At 48.1% G+C, this 16,472-nt stretch overlaps 1 protein-coding gene across 2 annotated transcripts in view; it reads left to right on the top strand.

Annotated features, from left to right (window-relative positions):
• Window positions 1-16,472, top strand: part of LOC106600788 (rho GTPase-activating protein 23) — a 109,868-nt gene that overhangs the window by 47,056 nt on the left and 46,340 nt on the right. The window lies entirely within an intron of this gene.

The raw sequence follows: 16,472 nt of genomic DNA, 5'->3' as shown, positions 1-16,472 counted from the left end.
CATCCTTTTGTGAACAGCAGGGTATTCTCAGGAATGTGTGGAACACAGAGAGGGAGAGAGGAATAGAGGGAGGGAGGAGAGGGAGACTTGGTGAGTGAGTGAGAAAGAGAATGATAGGTGAGCGACAGACAGATTCATCTCAACAAATCGAGAAGGAAAATGAGAGCTGCAGCCCCTCTATTACCCAGTAACATAGCATGCACCTTACCACCTCTTTCCCTGCTACACCCACTGGCAATAAAACACACATATGTCTCAAAGTGTGTTGGGTCCTGTATGGCTCAGTTGGTAGAGCGTTGCGCTTGCAACACCAGCCCTGTGGGTTCAATTCCCGGGGCCAACCATACGTCAAACTCTTAACTTTCTGCTAAATGGCATATATTCTATAATGTCGTGACCTGGATGTCTTGTTACTCCCACATTTTCAGTGACCAGAACGATCCCTCCCAGTGTGTCCCATAACTGGCATGTAGAAGACCTTCTGTTAGTAGTTTGCTGAATGGGAAGTTTGTGTACCACACGGATCAGGGAGGATCCTCCTGGTGTGAATATGCCAGATCATCAAAATGCTGTTGGAAGTGGATGAAGTGTGAGCTGTAGACAGTGAATTACTCTCTGTCTGTGGTACTGATTTCCTCACGGCTAGTGGACTCACTGACCCCAATCAGCATTTCATCCATTGGTCTGGCTCTAACACACACACACACACACACACGCACAAACACTCACACACAGCACTGCTGCAGGATATACTTATATACTGCACGTGTGCAAACACAGAACATGCTCATACACTTTCTCGCTGTCTCTATCTCTCGCTCTCTCTCTCTCTCTCTCTGTCTCGTTTTCTTGCTCTCGTCATGTGTTCTGTAATGCTTGTTGTCCCTGCAGTGAGCCAGTGAGCTTGTTCTGACAGGCGGGTTGACAGTGTGGAGCAAGGGGCTGGGATGAGCAGGCAGGCTGATGAGAAGATTAGGAGGCTGGGCAGAGAGAGCCTACTGAGCTGGGCTGGTTGCCTGGGGGTAGGGAGGATAGGAGAGCCTTCCAGGCAGGCAGACAATTAACTCCTCTTTCTCTCTCCTCTCTCTCTTTCTTTCTCTCCTCTCTCTCTCCTCTCTCTCTCTTTCTCTCCTCTCTCTCTCCTTTCTCTCCTCTCTCTCTCTTTTCTCTATTCTCTCTCTTTCTCTCCTCTCTCCTTTTCATCTCTCACTCCTCTCTCTCTCTCTTCTTTCTCCTCTCTCTTCTCTCTCTTTTCTCTCTCTCCTCTCTCTTTCTCTCTCTCTCCTCTCTCTCCTCTCTCTTTTCTCTCTCTCCTCTCCATTCTCTCCTCTCTCTCTTTCTCTCCTCTCTCCTCTCCTCTCTCTTCTCTCTCTCTCTTTCTCTCACTCCTCTCTCCTTTCTATTCTCTCCTTCTCTCCTCTCTCTCACTCCTCTCTTCTCTCTCTCCTCTCTCTCTTTCTCTCCTCTCTCTCACTTCTCTCTCTCTCTCTCTCTCTTACCCCTCTTCTCTCTCTCTTTCTCTTTTCTCTCTTCTCTCTCCTCTCTCTCTTTTCTCTCTCCTCTCACTTACTCCTCTCTTCTCTCTCTCTCTCTCCCCCTCTCTCTCTTAATTCAATTCAATTCACTTTATTGGCATGACGTAGCAATGTACATATTGCCAAAGCTTATTTTGGATATTTACAATATAAAAATAAATAATAATGAGAATCAAAATTGTCAACGGGACAACAGTAACAACAATAACCAAGGGTCAAAATAACCCTACATTCAACAATAACAATAAGCATACAGTAGAGGACATGTGCAGGTTGATTGGTCTGTCAGACACTGTCCCTCATCTTATGGCAGGCAGCAATGTAGTGCGCTGCCAACCCACAGCTCTCTGCATCCTCCCTCAACAGGACGGGTAGCCTATCCTCATCATCCTCATCTCGCTCTCTCTTCTCTCTCTTCTCTCTCACTCCTCTCTCTTCTCTCTCTCTCACTCCTCTCTCTTCTCTCTCTCTCTCTCACTCCTCTCTTCTCTCTTTCTCTCTCTCTTCTCTCTTTCTCTCCTCTCTCTCTTTCTCTCCTCTCTCTTCTCTCCTACTCCTCTCACTCCTCTCTCTTCTCTCTTTCTCGCTCTCTTCTCTCTCTCCTTTCTCCAATCTCTTCTCTCTCTCTCTTTCTCTCTTCTCTCCTCTCTCACTCCTCTCACTCCCCTCTCTCTCTCTCCTCTCTCTTTCTCGCTCTCTTCTTCTTGTTCTTCTCTCTCTCTCTCCTCTCTCCACTCTATTCTCTCTCTCTTCTCTCTCTCTCTTTCTCTCCTCTCTCCTCCGTCGACTTTGATCTCCTCTGTACTGCCTTATTTGGTCATCTCTAAATGCCCACATTTTTCAACTTGATGTCCGTGTTTGTGTAGTCCTGGCAAGTCTCTTCTAAAGGGCTCAGTTGTCACAGTCTAAATAGTCTTTTAGGTGGATGTTGTGGACTGTATTCCATCTTTCTGTTCTATACTCAGTGTTGAGATGTAACTTAGCTTGAGTTTTGGAGCTGTACAGACAGAGCTCTCCTAAAACAGACTGAATGCTATGCATTGGACTCTCTCTGTCTCATGCTCTGGTCTGTCTGTTGTCACACATGGTCTTCAATTATTACATTTGAGATGTTGTCAGAGCTAAGGTTACTGTGAGTGAGTGAGTGAGTGAGTGAGTGAGTGAGTGAGTGAGTGAGTGAGTGAGTGAGTGAGTGAGTGAGTGAGTGAGTGAAAGTGTGAGAAACCAAATTGAGACACCAAATAATGCATGCAGAGCAGAATTAGGCCGATACCCGCTAATTATCAAAATCCAGAAAAGAGACGTTAAATTCTACAACCACCTAAAAGGAAGCGATTCCCAAACCTTCCATAACAAAGCCATCACCTGCAGAGAGATGAACCTGGAGAAGAGTCCACTAAGCAAGCTGGTCCTGTGGCTCTGTTCACAAACACAAACAGACCCCACAGAGCCCCAGGACAGCAACACAATTAGACCCAACCAAATTATGAGAAAACAGAAAGATAATTACTTGACACATTGGAAAGAATTAACAAAAAAAAACGAGCAAACTAGAATGCTATTTGGCCCAAAACAGAGAGTACACAGTGGCAGAATACCTGACCACTGTGACTGACCCAAACTTAAGGAAAGCTTTGACTATGTAGAGACTCGGTGAGCATAGCCTTGCTATTGAGAAAGGCCGCCGAAGGCAGACCTGGCTCTCAAGAGAAGCTTTAGTTTTGGAGCTGTGTGCACACTGCCCACAAAATGAGGTGGAAACTGAGCTGCACTTCCTAACCTCCTGCCAAATGTATGACCATATTAGAGACACATATTTCCCTCAGATTACACAGACCCACAGACCACGAATTTGGATAAACTCCTATATCTACTGGGTGAAATACCACAGTGTGCCATCACAGCAGCAAGATTTGTGACCTGTTGCCACAAGAAAAGGGCAACCAGTGAAGAACAAACACCATTGTAAATACAACCCATATTTATGTTTATTTATTTGAACTATTTGCACATTGTTACAACACTGTTTATAGCCATAATATAACATTTTAAATGTCTTTATTCTTTTGGTGTGTAATGTTAACTGTTAATTTTTTATTTGTTTATTTCACTTTTGTTTATTATCTATTTCACTTGCTTTGGCAATGTAAACATATGTTTCCCATGCCAATAAAGCCCCTTGAATTGAATTGAATTGAATTGAGAGAGTCTTGTATCTGACCTTTGTCTGCTGTGTAGAACATAGAGACTTTCACGATCTGAAGGGGCTGACTGCTGGAGGGACCCGTCTCTCTGAGTCTATGCCAGCCTCCATCTTCTACCCACAGCTAAGCTCTTCTCTGGCATGCAGGAAAGGCCACTAACACACAGTGACAGAGGCTAAAGACACAGAAAGACCATCAGGCCTGGCATATGTATCTCATCAAATTACACATGGAAATATAAGGCAGAGCCTGTGGCGTGTAGAACCGGCAGGGGTGGTGTGTACTGGTCTGGAACACACACACACACACACACACACACACACACCCACGGCTGGCTGGGCTGTACAGCGTTCCTTCTAACAACAGGAAGGAGCGTGCAGCTCTACTGAAGATGAGACGATAGTGAGGACGAGGAGGGCTTATCCTGCCGTTTTCAAAACATGCCCAGGGAGAAGGACCTATCTGGGTGCCATCTCTGTGCCAGTGGAGGATAGGGCACGGCTGGATCAGACGCTGGATCAGGGGGGCGGAGCCCCGAAATCTCTGTGTCATCTCTGCATCGTCTTATCACAGTGTCCAGTGTGGGTAGTGGGAGCTGCAGCAGCTCAAGTCCAGACTAGCACAGCGTAGCACGATCACGTTCCTCTTCGTCCTGGTTGCCCTGGTCTCTGCTTCCTTCTCCCTTGGTCTGCTGTGGAGTCGCTTGTGAACGACAATGAAACTCCAGCTCTGAGTTTTGGCAGATAGGTTGACGGGTCACTTAATTAGAGAGCGAGAGAACAGAATGTTGAATGGGGAAAAGCCTTGTGAAGAGGAAAGGGCAGCGAGTTGTTCGAGTTTAGTGGTGTGTTCTGTTCGCTGGCTGGGCGCTGTGCTGTTGTTGCTGTCCCACACTCCCTAGGAGGTTGTCCTCCACTCCAGCAGATGTGCTGATAGAGAGAATGTGTGGACTGGTGCAGTGAATGAAAAACAAAGAACTGAGAGAGATGGGAGGACTGGATATGGTAGAAAGAGACAGAGAGAGATGGGAGGATTGGGTATGGTAGAAAGAGACTGGGAGAGATGGGAGGATTGGGTATGGTAGAAAGAGACTGAGAGAGATGGGAGGATTGGGTATGGTAGAAAGAGACTGGGAGAGATGGGAGGATTGGGTATGGTAGAAAGAGACTGGGAGAGATGGGAGGATTGGGTATGGTAGAAAGAGACGGAGAGAGATGGGAGGATTGGGTATGGTAGAAAGAGACGGAGAGAGATGGGAGGATTGGGTATGGTAGAAAGAGACTGGGAGAGATGGGAGGATTGGGTATGGTAGAAAGAGACTGGGAGAGATGGGAGGATTGGGTATGGTAGAAAGAGACGGAGAGATGGGAGGATTGGGTATGGTAGAAAGAGACGGAGAGAGATGGGAGGATTGGGTATGGTAGAAAGAGACTGGGAGAGATGGGAGGATTGGGTATGGTAGAAAGAGAGAGAGAGATGGGAGGATTGGGTATGGTAGAAAGAGACTGGGAGAGATGGGAGGATTGGGTATGGTAGAAAGAGACTGGGAGAGATGGGAGGATTGGGTATGGTAGAAAGAGACTGGGAGAGATGGGAGGATTGGGTATGGTAGAAAGAGACTGGGAGAGATGGGAGGATTGGGTATGGTAGAAAGAGACTGGGAGAGATGGGAGGATTGGGTATGGTAGAAAGAGACAGAGAGATGGGAGGATTGGGTATGGTAGAAAGAGACAGAGAGATACAGTTGAAGTCGGAAGTTTACATACACTTAGGTTGAACTAGTTTTTCAACCACTCCACAAATTTCTTGTTAACAAACTATAGTTTTGGCAAGTCAGTTAGGACATCTACTTTGTGCATGACACAAGTCATTTTTTCAACAATTGTTTACAGACAGATTATTTCACTTATAATTCACTGTATCACAATTCCAGTGGGTCAGAAGTTTACATACACTAAGTTGACTGTGCCTTTAAACAACTTGGAAAATTCCAGAAAATGATGTCATGACTTTAGAAGCTTCTGATAGACTAATTGACATCATTTGAGTCAATTGGAGGTGTACCTGTGGATTTATTTCTAGGCCTACCTTCAAACTCAGTGCCTCTTTGCTTGACATCATGGGGAAATCAAAATAAATCAGCCAAGACCTCAGAAAGAAAATTGTAGACCTCCACAAGTCTGGTTCATCCTTGGGAGCAATTTCCAAATGCCTGAAGGTACCACGTTTATCTGTACAAACAATAGTACTCAAGTATAAACACCATAGGACCACGCAGCCGTCATACCGCTCAGGAAGGAGACGCGTTCTGTCTCCTAGAGATGAACGTACTTTGGTGCGAAAAGTGCAAATCAATCCCAGAACAACAGCAAAGGACCTTGTGAAGATGCTGGAGGAAACAAGTACAAAAGTATCTATATCCACAGTAAAACGAGTCCTATATCGACATAACCTGAATGGCCGGTGAGCAAGGAAGAAGCCACTACTCCAAAACTGCCATAAAAAGCCAGACAATGGTTTGAAACTGCACATGGGGACAAAGATCGTACTTTTTGGAGAAATGTCCTCTGATCTGATGAAACAAAAATAGAACTGTTTGGCCATAATGACCATCGTTATGTTTGGAGGAAAAAGGGGGAGGCTTGAAAGCAGAAGAACACCATCCCAACCGTGAAGCACGGGGGTGGCAGCATCATGTTGTAGGGATGCTTTGCTGCAGGAGGGACTGGTGTACTTCACAAAATAGATGGCCTCATGAGGGAGGAAAATGATGTGGATATATTGAAGCAACATCTCAAGACATCAGTCAGGAAGTTAAAGCTTGGTCGCAAATGGGTCTTCCAAGTGGACAATGACCCCAAGCATACTTCCAAAGTTGTGGCAAAATGGCTTAAGTACAACAAGGTCAAGGTATTGTGTGCGAGCAAGGAGGCCTACAAACCTGACTCAGTTACACCAGCTCTGTCAGGAGGAATGGGACGAAATTCACCCAACTTATTGTGGGAAGCTTGTGGAAGGCTACCTGAAACGTTTGACCCAAGTTAAAGAATTTAAAGGCAATGCTACCAAATACTAATTGAGTGTATGTAAACTTCTGACCCACTGGGAATATGATGAAAGAAATAAAAGCTAAAATAAATAATTGTCTGTACTATTATTCTGACATTTCACATTCTTAAAATAAAGTGGTGATCCTAACTGACCTAAGACAGGGAATTTTTACTAGGATTAAATGTCAGGAATTGTGAAAAACGGAGTTTAAATGTATTTGGCTAAGGTGTATGTAAACTTCCGACTTCAACTGTAGATGTTAATGAGAGAGTGTGAGAAAGGAGAGTGAGCGGTAAGAAATGTGAACATGGGCCTTTTTCCCACCTAAAAACAGTGCTCACACCCACCCTCTGCTCACGCTGTGTGTATGAGTGTGTGCGATAGCGGGAGTGTGTGTGTGTGTTGGATATATGTCTTCCTGTGTGTACAGTAAGGACAAGGATCTCTCCTCTCCTCCATCTTCCTCCTCCAGTCTTTGGTGCGTGGTAGGAATGTAAAAACCATCTGATTTCGAATGGAAACTCCAGTGGTGTGTGGTGTGATTGACCATCAAGCTTGACTGTATTAACATTCAGACCCTGCCTGGCTCAGAGTATTATACACTCCATCCATCGGTGCGAGTCCTCCTCCATCTTGGCTCATTGCTGGCTCCACCACGCCCATGCCTTTGGCCCACTGCCCAGTGTGGCTCCGTGATGAGCCAGGCAGGTCCAGTTTCAGTCTCTGCCCATGCCGTGGAGGGAAACAGAAACGTCATCCCCAGCCCAAAGTTATAATTTCCATCTGTTAATTACATAGAGGCTCAGATGGGCTAAATATACCGGCAACCGGGGCCTGGGGGAGGGGGGATCCCAACCCTCTTCCCAGACACAGAGGGGGTTGGAGGGGGCACAGAGGCCTGCTGGAGCCCTGTGGCTTTGGGAGCTCCACTCTACTTCTGAAACACGCTGGGAAAAAAGAGTGAGAGAGAGAGAAAGAAAGAGAAAAGGAGGGGGGTGGGGGGCTGTGATTGCAGCGGAGGCCAATCGTGATGCTCTGATTGCTCCCAGTGGTTGGGGGGGGGGGAGTAGCTCTTTGCCAGATGTTGTCGTTCCTCTGTTTAAGTTACATGGTACAGTTACATGGTACATAGAATACACACAGGGAGACGGATGTTAATGCTGAAACATAATCAAGGCAAGACAAGGTTCTGTACCTGACAAGACCCAGCCGCTGCCTCTCACAGCAACCTGCAGACAGTACTAGATGTAGACTCTAGTGGTGCACGGGTTCTGGAAGAGAATGACCTGTAGACTTATTGATGGGAGAGCGAGTTGGTAGATGTAATGTTATTGATGGTGGTCGGGGTGAGAATTGTCATTGTGCCTGTCACTGTTGCTATGGCGACTCCAGAGATTGATGGCCTCCAGAGGTGTAGTAGCAAGAAGTGATGTGGATGGTCGTCAGGCGAGATGGTCACCATGGTGATGGGCAGGGGTTTGCAACGTTGTCGACGGCGACCACAAGAAGAGCAGCCGCTGCACTCAAGTGGAAAAACGAGCACCGAGAGAAACAGAACGAAAGAAAGACATGCTCAGAACATGGGTGTATTTTTAGAGCAGAATCATTTCACAGTTGAGTAAAAACAGGTCAACTTGGACACGTCCCGTCTTGTGCCTTTCCAGTTACCCCTTCATCTCTTAGATGTGATCGTCTCGGTGAACGTGACCAAACTCTCCTCATAAACAAACCGCTTCAAATGAGGAACCAGTTGGCTGAAGTGTATCACTCTCTCTCCACTTAGTGTGCGGTAGTTGTTGGGGAGAGACGGAGAGAGAGAGAGAGAGAGGGAGAGAGAGAGGGAGGGAGAAGAGGAAGAACGAGACAGGAAAGCCCAGGAGGGTTGTAAAGGGAGAATGAAATTCTCATATCATCTCCTTTCTCTCTCTCTCTGTTTCTCTCTTGTCTGTCTCTCTCTCGCTCTCTCTCTCTTCTTTCTCTGTCTGTCTCTCTGCATGTGTGTGTATATGACTAATGAGAACATGGAGTCAGATGATTCGAGCACCAGAACTCCCTTGGTGGCATTGAAGTGCTGCTCAGCCAGGGAGAAGGTTGATGTGGCTGGGTCTCTCACCTCAGTCTCCTCCCCCCCCCCCCCATCCTCCTTCATGTACCAACAGCTCATACTAGTTAATTATTCATCAACCTAATGATAATGCTCCATGGGGCGAGGCCTGCACACCACATTTAAGTGCAGTGGGTGTGCCGTAAAGCAGGGCTTTTCAAACTGGGGTCTGTGGCACCCTAGGGGGATTTTTTTTTAATGCTCGCTGCAATAGAATACCATCGTGCATGCCATTTTTATGTCTCTGCATCCAGTATAAGAGAAGTTAGAGGTAGTTTCACGTGCCGATGCTAGCTAGCGTTAGCGCAATGACTGGAAGTCTGCAGGAACAGTTAGCAAGCTATCCGACACTGGGGAAGTAGACAAATGACTTCATTGCAAAATCTCAAACTATCCCTTCAATATGGAGGAAAGTACAGTCATTGGAGCTAATTACATGTTTTTTTCTATATAAAAAATTCTAAGTGGTCATTTTCGGGATGGAAAAACGGATAGAATACCATCTTAGAGAACTAACAATCAAATCTAGACAGTCAGGGAGAATTGAAAATTCAGGGCACATGGCCATAGATGTTGTTATAATGTTTGAGCAGAGGAACACAGCATTAGCCATGGCAAAATGCTTAGAATTTCTGGAAATTAGCTTTAAAACTGTAAAATGTCTCTCAGCTCCATGTCAAACGGTGTAGAATTGCTTGAAATTTGCTTTAAAACTGCAAAATGTTCTCATCTCAATTGAATTTGTTTTCGAAATTGCTTTACTAAAGCAACATTTTCTCTACACTGCCAAGATACCTCTCTAGCTAGTTTAGAGTTTACACTTCCTTTATAAAACTGTCTACCAAATCTATTCATTTTTAAAATGTTGATTACTTCTACTTGCCAATAGCATTCACCTGATGATAAGAAAATATGTGATTTATTTTTTGCTAACATATGATGGGGGGGCCCTGGGTCACTGGTTTGGCTGGGCGGGGGCCCTGGGTCACTGGTTTGGCTGGGCGGGGGCCCTGGTTCACTGGTTTGGCTGGGTGGGGGCCCTGGATCACTGGTTTGGCTAGGTGGGGGCCCTGGATCACTGGTTTGGCTGGGCGGGGGCCCTGGATCACTGGTTTGGCTGGGCGGGGGCCCTGGGTCACTGGTTTGGCTGGGCGGGGGCCCTGGGTCACTGGTTTGGCTGGGCGGGGGCCCTGGGTCACTGGTTTGGCTGGGCGGGGGCCCTGGATCACTGGTTTGGCTGGGCGGGGGCCCTGGGTCGGGGGCCCTGGATCACTGGTTTGGCTGGGCGGGGGCCCTGGGTCACTGGGTCACTGGTTTGGCTGGGCGGGGGCCCTGGGTCACTGGTTTGGCTGGGCGGGGGCCCTGGATCACTGGTTTGGCTGGGCGGGGGCCCTGGATCACGGTTTGGCTGGGCGGGGGCCCTGGGCTAGAACAGTTTGAAAACCCCTGCCATAGTGTGGATGTGTATCTTCCCAATCACGGCACACATCCTCCAAGCTATTCCAACCCCAAGTCATCATGCAGGCATCTTCCAGTACAGTACAGCCAGTCGAGGAATTCTGACCACACTGAAGGCTATACTTAACAAACCCAGCCACAGGAGAACTCCATATTTAGGGATATTAGTGCCCTGTGTGTGTGTGTGTGTGTGTGTGTGTGTGTGTGTGTGTGTGTGTGTGTGTGTGTGTGTGTGTGTGTGTGTGTGTGTGTGTGTGAGTGATCATATCTGTCTCATTCTGCTCTCCATCTGCCTGCTACTTCTCCATCTTTTGTTTCTGCTTTACATCTCTCTCTCTCTCTCTCTGTCTCTCTCTCTGTCTCTCTCTGTCTCTCTCTCTCTCTCTCTCTCTCTGTCTCTCTCTCTGTCTCTCTCTGTCTCTCTCTGTCTCTCTCTCTCTCTCTGTCTCTCTCTCTGTCTCTCTCTGTCTCTCTCTCTGTCTCTCTCTCTCTGTCTCTCTCTCTGTCTCTCTCTCTGTCTCTCTGTCTCTCTGTCTCTCTCTCTGTCTCTCTCTCTGTCTCTCTCTCTCTCTCTCTCTGTCTCTCTCTCTGTCTCTCTCTCTGTCTCTCTGTCTCTCTGTATGTCTCTCTCTCTCTGTCTCTCTCTCTGTCTCTCTCTCTCTCTCTCTCTGTCTCTCTCTCTCTCTCGCTCTCTCTCTCTGTCTCTCTCTCTGTCTCTCTCTCTGTCTCTCTCTCTGTCTCTCTCTCTGTCTCTCTCTCTGTCTCTCTCTCTGTCTCTCTCTCTGTCTGTCTCTCTGTCTCTCTGTAATCACTGTATGTGTGGCAATGCGTGCATTTGGTGGTTTGTGCGCCTGAATATGTGTCATTGCTTGTATGAGTAAGGGGAATCCGGGTGGGATGGATGTGTCTGTGAGAGTGTGGATCAGTCTGGGTTGGCCCAGGTTAGAACTCACATGGTCTCACATGGTTCAACTATTAACAGCATGAGGTCAACACACACACACACACACACACACACACACACACACACACACACACACACACACACACGTAGAATGCATCCATAATGTGCTGTCTGCGTTCCTGTGGGGGAGGTCGAGGGTCAGGTGGGTCTGATTTGTTTCTTCCCAGTCTGCTGGAGAGGTGGGGCGTGTTGTGTCAGTCAGACAGTCATGCAGTCGGACAGGGCCGGGCGGGGAGGGACCACCTAGCACCTCTCAGCTGTGTAGATGGGTTAGAGGGGAGGGGGAGGAAGACGTAAGAGGACTCTGCTCTTGTTTCCCCAACTTCACCTGCCGCTGGCCTCCTACCACTCTTTCCTCCTCACAACAGGTGTGACCTCACCCCTGATCTCCCGTCAGAGTACCCTGTCCCAGCCCTAGCCGTAACCATTAGAAAGGGAACCTAAAACTGATTGTAGACCAGTGCTTACATCCTGTGCATTACCTCACACCTTCAGACTAACATCATCTTTTCCAAGCACATCCAACCCCTGCACTGAAAACACTATAATGACACAGCCATCCTACTACAGTAGAACTAACTGTGTGTGGCTTTCCACTCTGTTCTCACTGCCCCGTGTCCCTGTCCCTGTCCTGTCCGTACCACCTGCCATTGAGCTGCATGGTATGTCTGCCCTCTAGTGGTTAGAGAGCTGTAACTGCGCCCTGCGGACACTCAGCCTTTGGCCTCTGTGTGTCGTGGATTTGCAGGAGATTAGAGTTAAAATTAACCTGCTTAAAAGAGGCCGGTCCTTTTTTATCCGTCCACTGCTGGGAGTAATGGTCGTCTGTCTAGACTGTTCTGCTATCTAATGTTTTCTGGACTGATGGGCAGAGTCCACCAGTCAGCCAGCCTCTCTCGTTCTCTCTTCCTCTCGTTTTCACTGTGCTTACTATACGTCTCTAGCTACACACAGGGAGTTATAGTGACAGTGGAAGGCTGTGTAGAGTGGTGGATTCCTCTGGGCTGGCCATGACTCTTACCTGGAAACATAGACCTAGAGCAAACCTCTCAACACACACACACACACACACACACACACACACACACACACACACACACACCCTTCATAGCCACCTTGTCCTCAGTGACCCTAGTTTCTTCTTGTTAAACTCTTGTCTCGGTGTCTGTGTTTACTGAAAACATCCCCCTGTTTTGTCCGCGTAGTCATTTGTTTGATCTCTCTCACTGACACAGAACGTCTCACTCTCTCTTTAACACAGCTCAACGGCTGGGTCGGCAGGTAGCTTAGTGGTTAGAGCGTTGGACTAGGAACCGAAAGGTTGCAAGATCGAATCCCCGAGCTGACAAGGTAAAAATCTGTCATTCATAGGCCGCCATTGTAAATAAGAACTTGTTCTTAACTGACTTGCCTAGTTAAATAAAGGTTCCAAAAAAAATTGCACACACACACACTGTTGGTATCTCTATGTAGCTCTCCAGTGGTGGAAAAAGTACCCAATTGTCATACTTGAGTAAAAGTATAAAAACTTGTGAAAGTCACCCAGTAAAATACTACTAAAAGTATTTGGTTTTAAATATACTTAAGTATCAAAAGTAAAAGTATACATTTCATTTCAAATTCCTTATAATAAGCAAAGCGGACGGCACCATATTCTTGTTTTAAAATGTACGGATAGCCAGGGGCACACAATTTGTGTTTAGTCAGTCCTCCAGAACATAGGCAGTAGGAATGACCACGTGTTCTCTTGATAAGTGCGGGAATTTCACAATTTTACTGTCCTGCTAAGCATTGAAAATGTAACTTTGGGTTGTTAGGGAAAATGTATGGAGTAAAAAGTGCAATATTTCTTTAGGAATGTAGTGAAGTTAAAGTTGTCAAAAATGTAAAGTATTTTTACTTAAGTACTTTATACCCCTGCATCTCTCTGATATAGATCCTGCCTGATGTCTTGCTCGGCTAGCTGTGTGTATGAGGGTTGTTTTGGCTGGTGGTTCTCAGTCAGTCAGTGAAGAATGGGAGTGGGCCTGCTCTGCTCTGCTGTGTCCCCATCGGACTGTGTCCCCATCGGGCTGTGTCCACATCGGGCTGTGTCCCCATCGGGCTGTGTCCCCATCGGGCTGTGTCCACATCGGACTGTGTCCCCATCGGGCTGTGTCCACATCGGGCTGTGTCCCCATCGGGCTGTGTCCCCATCGGGCTGTGTCCCCATCGGGCTGTGTCTCCATCAGGCTGTGTTAGTTAATCTGCTGGCCGGTGGTGTCGGCGTCACTATGAAGGGGATTATCTACTAACTAATCTGTCTGTGAGCAGCCGCTCCCTCCGCTTTCTCTCTCTCTCTCTCTCTCTCTCTCTCTGTCTCTGTCTCTGTCTCTGTCTCTCTCTCTCTCTCTCTCTCTCTCTCTCTGTCTCTGTCTCTGTCTCTGTCTCTGTCTCTGTCTCTCTCTCTCTCTCTCTCTCTCTCTCTCTCTCTCTCTGTCTCTGTCTCTGTCTCTGTCTCTCTCTCTCTCTCTGTCTCTGTCTCTGTCTCTGTCTCTGTCTCTGTCTCTGTCTCTGTCTCTCTCTCTCTCTCTCTCTCTCTCTCTCTCTGTCTCTGTCTCTGTCTCTGTCTCTGTCTCTCTCTGTGTGTGTGTGGTGCTCATGGCGGGGAGGACGTTGGGCCAGGGCGGCTGTATGGTAGGGTGGGGGCAAGAGGCGAGCAGCGTGGCGTCTCTCCAGAGATTAGCGGCGTGTGCCGTTTGAATCTCACACTCTTTGATTTCAGGACTTCAAGGGCTTTAGGGGCGGATGAGAGGTTACGATGACGAAGAAATGAAGACGACGAGCCACAGACAGACAGGTGTTCCCTTTCTCCCGGGATGTTCAGGAGCTAGTGGTGTTTAGGCCTCATCCAACCACAACGTAGCAGGAATGTTTACCTGTGCGCCAATCGGCAGCCAGCATGGGTCTCTGGAGACAGCGGTGGTATTGTGACAGCGCACGGTGTGTGACTACTTTGTCCTCCGTGTGAACTGTAACTCAACACCTTTTCTCTCCGCTCTTTTGTTGCTTGCTTCTCCTTCTCCTGTTTTTGTAAATATCTCCACAGGTCACTAGAGAGAGGGAGAGGGGGAGAGGGGGAGAGACAGTGATCTTTTGTTCCCAATTGGGCTTGTCTGTTATTGGCAAAACTCCACAGCAAAATTCAGTACGAGTCTCTCACAATGCTGCACTTGTGATAAGCAGATCGCTTTCATTGATCGAACCAGGTAAGCTCATCGTAGGGTGGCACCAGCTTATGATGTCATACACACAGTATCCCCTATCAAGGCCAGTCCTCTTCTGACGCTTCCATCTGGCTGTGGTCTTTTTCTGAATGGGACGTCCCCCCTGAGTGATCTGCTCCTGGTGTCTCTCCTTCCGCTCCTGGTGTCTCTCCGTCCGCTCCTGGTGTCTCTCCGTCCGCTCCTGGTGTCTCTCCGTCCGCTCCTGGTGTCTCTCCGTCCGCTCCTGGTGTCTCTCCGTCCGGTCCTGGTGTCTCTCCGTCCGCTCCTGGTGTCTCTCCGTCCGCTCCTGGTGTCTCTCCGTCCGCTCCTGGTGTCTCTCCGTCCGCTCCTGGTGTCTCTCCGTCCGGTCCTGGTGTCTCTCCGTCCGGTCCTGGTGTCTCTCCGTCCGGTCCTGGTGTCTCTCCGTCCGCTCCTGGTGTCTCTCCGTCCGGTCCTGGTGTCTCTCCGTTCGGTCCTGGTGTCTCTCCGTCCGCTCCTGGTGTCTCTCCGTCCGGTCCTGGTGTCTCTCCGTCCGGTCCTGGTGTCTCTCCGTCCGGTCCTAGTGTCTCTCCGTTCGGTCCTGGTGTCTCTCCGTCCGGTCCTGGGCGGGTTCTGCTTGGCGGTCTGTCAGAACCCAAACCTCCGGTCTGACCACAGGCTGAACACAACCCCTCACAGTCACAGCCCACAGTCACAGCACAGCCCACAGCCTATAAGATTTTAGTCTTTATGAGAGCGTAATTACACCCCAGCAATGTATTTATACACATGTGTGACTCAATGGACCACGTGTGTGTCTGTGTGTGGAAGGAGCGTTCCCTTTTGTGTAGTGTGTTTGTGTACAGTTTGTACGTCTGCACATTTTGTATTGTGTATAGCTGGTGGGTGTTTTGTATTGTGTATAGCTGGTGGGTGTTTTGTATTGTGTATAGCTGGTGGGTGTTTTGTATTGTGTATAGCTGGTGGGTGTTTTGTATTGTGTATAGCTGGTGGGTGTTTTGTATTGTGTATAGCTGGTGGGTGTTTTGTATTGTGTATAGCTGGTGGGTGTTTTGTATTGTGTATAGCTGGTGGGTGTTTTGTATTGTGTATAGCTGGTGGGTGTTTTGTATTGTGTATAGCTGGTGGGTGTTTTGTATTGTGTATAGCTGGTGGGTGTTTATCACAGGAGGTTGGTGACACCTTAATTGGGGAGGACAGGTGGTAATGGCTGGAGCGGAACAGGTGGAATGGTATCAAATAGATCAAACATGGTTTCCATGCGTTTGATGCCATTCCATTCGCTCCGTTCCAGCCGTCATTATGAGCCGTCCTCCCCTCACCAGCCTCCACTGATGCTTATTGTATTTCAACATACACTAGGTGAGCCTGCAAAGTGTATTTTCTGTGTGTGTCTGGAGAGCACGGTGTGTGTGTGTGTGTGTGTGTGTGTGTGTGTGTGTGTGTGTGTGTGTGTTTTAGAGAGTGTGTACCATGTGTGTGTGTTCCGGTGTTGTGGTCGTGTTGGTGCTTGCCCTGCTGTATGGCAGCAGGTGAAACCAGTCTAACCTCATCTGTAACAGGTCTATGCAGTGAGTTTCTAGAGAGAGGATCAGGGCAGGAAGCCTTAGCTCTGTCAAACTCACCATGGTCACCTGCCTGCCACTCAGGACCCCTGGATGTTTGGTGAGAACTCTGCTGTGTGTCTCACTGTTTGTTTTAGTGTTTGTGTGTGTGAATTCATGACTTAGTGTGAGGGAGGGTGGGGGGGGGTCGGTATCAAATTGATGTCCAATTGCAGCTGTTTTATTCTGGTCTGCCTGGCTGGCGGTGGGGCTGCTGGGGTGAAGCGGCAGCCTGTTGCTCTCTGTCTCATTTCTTTGTGTTTGAAATCTGACTTTTTGAGGGGGGGCCCCTGAGGGGGGGCCCCTG

The sequence above is a fragment of the Salmo salar genome, chromosome 03 (genome assembly GCF_965601325.2).
Source record: "Salmo salar chromosome 03, fSalSal1, whole genome shotgun sequence".
NCBI lineage: Eukaryota > Metazoa > Chordata > Actinopteri > Salmoniformes > Salmonidae > Salmo > Salmo salar.
Note: the sequence above shows the minus strand (reverse complement) of the source record. Positions and strands in the feature narration are given on the sequence as shown.